Here is a 4,815-nt window from a genome sequence, read left to right on the forward strand (position 1 = left end):
TGACATATAAAATCTAAAGTACTAAATGGGCTGACAAACAAAGGGTCAATACAGTACAAATATTGTAGTCTTATTCCGAGTAACGCCCATGACTACAAATTTTCAAAACAAACCAAATTACTATTTTTCAAAACCAAAAAGCAAAGACATGACTTGTGGAGACCTTATTCTTTATAGCAAAGACAAGAAGACCAAACTTGATTTTAGGCCTATATGGGCACAGGGTTGACAAACAGAGACACCATAAGATCCTTAAGCACAACTCCAGCGTGAGTAAAGCCATCTTCATGCTTGTGCATAAGTTCATCGGTACGTGCAAAATTCAGAATTCTCAATCGTAGGTGGTGAGGTTGATCCACTCTTCATTTATGTCCTTCCATGCCTTATTTACTTGTTTTCCGAGTTCGATTATCGTTTCTTCTTCTGTGGAACCATACTCTTTCATGTTGCATTCCACAGCTGAGGCAATATGTCCTCTCTTTTGCTCAAACTACGTAAATATAGACATGAATTTTAAGGTTAAAAGGGGGTATGCGGAATAAATAAAAACGAAAAGGTTGCATTTATGTTAATATGTACCTTATGGGACTTCATGTCATCCATGAGTCTGCCAGGTATTGATAAAGAGTTCACAATCTTAGGGTCACTGAGAACCCAATCCAAGGACTCTTTTGCGACAATATCTCCCATTCCAATAAAGGACGTGGTAGATAGCATCATGAAAGATGTACCAAGTGCTACTGTCATATATTCATCCATAGTTGGTGTGTATTTATGGTAGAGCCATTTGGCTTCATCAGAGTAACCTCTAACTTGACATTTCATCTACGAAATCAAGATACGATCTCCAATTACTTTCTATGCAATAATATCATGAGAATTTATATTTTATTAGAATTAAGAGCATCCAACCCAAAAAGTAAAAAAAAAAAAACTTATATTCCCTGGCCTTTTTTTTATTTGGATCAGACCGAGTCAGGCACGCACTCAAACTTGTCTAGATAGGTCTGAAGCCCGACCCAAAGAAATGTAAGATATCAACTACTATTTGTGCATATATAAACTTGGAAATTAACTCAAATACTAATTTATGCCCTTGCAACTCTGTAATCTAAAAAATATTAATAAGGCTTACTGCTTCTCTCGCATAGTGGATGCAATATAAATTTCCCTCTTTTCCAAGCTTTTCTTCGATTTCAGTGTATACATCCAACATTGCTCCACAACAGACTTTCATATACTGTGGCAGTTGGTCCATAGATGAAATGTCCCACCTGATGATTAAAATAAGTTAATAATAAGATATAGACTAGTGATGGCTTAATGAGTAATTAGAGAAGGACAATTGACTACTGGATATAATATTCATTCATTCTTCTTTCCCTTGAACTCTTATTTTTTTTTTACCGAATATGCTAATATTTAATTTTATCAAAGAAAAACATTAAAAAGTTTATGAATTTGATTTGTATTTGTTATTACATGCTAATTGATGATGAATTTTAGTTATAAAAAAATAGTTTTATAACATTACGTTATGGCAAAAAAAAATTTAGTATTTTCATATTAGATTATGTGAGGGCTTAAGTTTCACACAAGTGAAATTGGTACTTAGGTGACGAGGGGTAAATTTTACGATATAAACAAGACACAACAATCTTCACACTTTAGACCTTGACCAAATACACATATGACTAGTTAACTGCTATTCATGAACAACCACAATCAAGAGTACACACAGAGCATGCCACAAAGTACCTGCAACTCTATAAAATTACTAGTGACAACCTACGCACTTAAAAGGACCTGTCAATCTAGGCATCCTCTGTGCTAGCAACAACTATGGTAAAAGTCTGTGAAATCATCATAATCAACTAAAAACCAAACAACAGATAAAGATGACTAGTCAACCACCAAGAACACAAACCCAGAAAAATTACAGATATGCAAAACAGAAATTGTTCACCCAGAAACCCATCATTGGGAAAAAACTGGGGGTTATCAACCGACCAGGCAATTCACTAAGTAGAAAAAGATTCTTACAAACCAAGCTCAAGAAACACCTAGATCTATTTAGGAAGATGAGCTATACCTCCTTCGTGTAATCTACTTCTCCAACTTACAAAACTTGAAGCTCAATTTTTCATGGCAATGGCAGCTCCTTCTCCAGCTCTTTCATCCCATGGCACTAGCTTGTAAAATCCAACTCAGACATAAACCAAAATTTGGATTCAAAGGAGAATGACCAATTTCCTTAAAAAAACCATACTCTTGAAGAAATCAGTCTTGAATCTGACCTAGATATGTTTTATGAAGCTAGATGTAGATTCGTATTTCAAATGCAGTTTTTCAAAAGAAATCAATTGGGAAAAACTCATAGATGAAATATATGGTTCTCTTGAGGAAGAAGGAGAGAGATAGCAAGCCAAACTTTCCAAAACTTCCACACAATAGAGACAATTGCCAAAAGAGGAATTCTTTGGCCTTTACACACAAAACTTCCCTTAGGTTAGAATGACACATGGCAGCAGAGAGAGAAAGAAGAATATGACAAAAAAGTTGGTTATCCAGCTGTAAATCCTACAGAGCAAGGATGACTAGTCATACGAGAAACGTATGACTAGTCATCATTTTATGAAAACAGTTTAATGCAATGTTATGCAATGCACAATTTACTTTTGTCAATTTGCTTGAACCTCTATAGGATAGTTGTTAGTTAAGAACACCTAAAGAAGCTATTCTCAATCTAAACTTGAGCTTGATAAATAACAATAGAAATCCTATTACAAAGTTGTCAAGGGAAGCGAAAAGAAAAACTCAAAATGCATATATTAACAACAAGGCCCTCAAAATCTCAAGACCACCGATGGATATAGTGATGACTTAATCAGCACTTAGAGAAGGATAAATGACTAATCTAAACAACTTATAAATTAATTGGGTTTCGATTTCAATAAACCTTTCAACAGCTTCAGTAAAGAGCTCTAGCTCCTCTTGTGTATTCAATTTTGCTTTGTATATACATGCTTCAGATGAATATGGTGTATTCAATTTACAGATGGCATGTCAATTGCATGGATGGACTGCCAGCTGACTACATGCAAATATTCTACCATGCGGTTTTGAAGGTTTTCAATGAAATTGAGGAGGAGATAATGAAGGAAGGAAGAGCATCATTGCACCCAACTATGATTAATTAATTAACACATGTACGGCTTAATTTAAATTTCACTTTTTTGAATTAATTTACATATGTCCCATATATGCAGTGGAAAACTTCAGCTAAAGCTTACTTTGATCAGGCCAAATGGTTCCACGAAGGATGCATCCCAAACATGGAGTATATGCGTGTTGCTACAGCATCTGTTCGTAACACCATACTTTCAACTATATCTTTACATGGAAGACATTGCAATTAAGGAGTCCTTTGAGTGGTTGTTGACTGATCCTAAAATTCTTAGAGATTCCAATATCATTATTTGGCTCATGAATGACTGTGTTTCGACCAGGGTAAATCATTCTCTCAATTCAATTATTAAATTTTATAGTCCTCGCACAGTGTTGCTTTAGTCCTTCCATCAAATTTTATAATGTATATATTTTTACCCCGCTTCTCATTATCCACTTTCCTTCTCATATTTCATCCTCATTTGAAGTTAGGAAATTATAATGACATCAGATGAGACCAACATGACTTTGTATAAAATAAGGCCAACATGATGATCGTAAAAAAGGGGGGTGTAGTATACTATCTAACATACGCTGCATATACGATTTAACCATTCTGATAACACATCAATTGCTGATTAGAATTTAAAGGTTCTTTTTCTTTTTTTCTTTTTGTTTTTTTGTTCAATAATGGCAATACCCATTACATCCAATCAATCAATCTTATAACTCTTTAAAAATAATATAAGGAAAAAAAAATTTCCATAACCACCAACGACATTTCCACCTCATAATCCTCCCTTTCCCCCTCTCAATGACAGGACCGCTCGAATTTCCCGGAACCCGAGAATCCTGCGGGGACGGCATCACCCCATGCCGGGTTCACTCCTTAAATCTATGTCCTCGTTTACCAAAGAGGATTAAGGGCACGAGACTTCCTACCGAAATTTCGGCAGATTCTCCCCTGTAAATTGAAAATTTCCCCAAAATTTCCACCTGCATAAAACACATTTTATAACCCAACCGGCAGCACGCACAATATAGTCTCATGCAATTTACATACAAATGGCCTCCGGCCTTCAAATGATTCTAGCAGAACTGCCTACAATGTTTTTAAAATAACTTAATGCATCAAACATGCATATAATGAATTCAAAATCTATTTATGCACACCTTCACTCGCTCATTCCACAGGATAAGCCTCAATTCAACCAAGTTTCGGGACCAACAACAAGGTCCGAACCAATCTCAATAAGACCACCTAAGTGGGGTCTAATCTGTGGCTGCACCTAGTAACTTCAGGCTGCCTACGTACCCTATTAAGGGATCAAGCCACACGTAGCTCTTTCTTATCTATCCTAGCTCCTAATATCGAATAAACCATTACCGCCATACAATTTCATACATTCTAGGATTTATCCATCACAACACACCAAACACAATCATATCTCCCCTCATACGTCGGGATGCACCCGGCCACGATGGTGCACACGCCGGCTAATCCAAAGCGCGTGCGACCTCAACACGCCTTGGCTACATTCTCACTAGCCCGCACACAATCAATTCTCCCCTCATCGCCGGACGGCACCTGGCCACGTATGGGGTGTCAACACGCCGACTAATCCAAAGACGCGTGCGACCACTGGG

The 4,815-nt window shown here is 36.7% G+C and overlaps 1 pseudogene; it reads right to left on the reverse strand.

Annotated features, from left to right (window-relative positions):
• Window positions 1–209: 209 nt before the first annotated feature.
• LOC148918852 ((-)-germacrene D synthase-like) lies at window positions 210–3,637 on the reverse strand (annotated as a pseudogene).
• Window positions 3,638–4,815: the final 1,178 nt, after the last annotated feature.

This window comes from Prunus mume, linkage group LG3, assembly GCF_029339155.1.
Source record: "Prunus mume cultivar Tortuosa linkage group LG3, ASM2933915v1, whole genome shotgun sequence".
Classification (NCBI taxonomy): Eukaryota; Viridiplantae; Streptophyta; class Magnoliopsida; order Rosales; family Rosaceae; genus Prunus; species Prunus mume.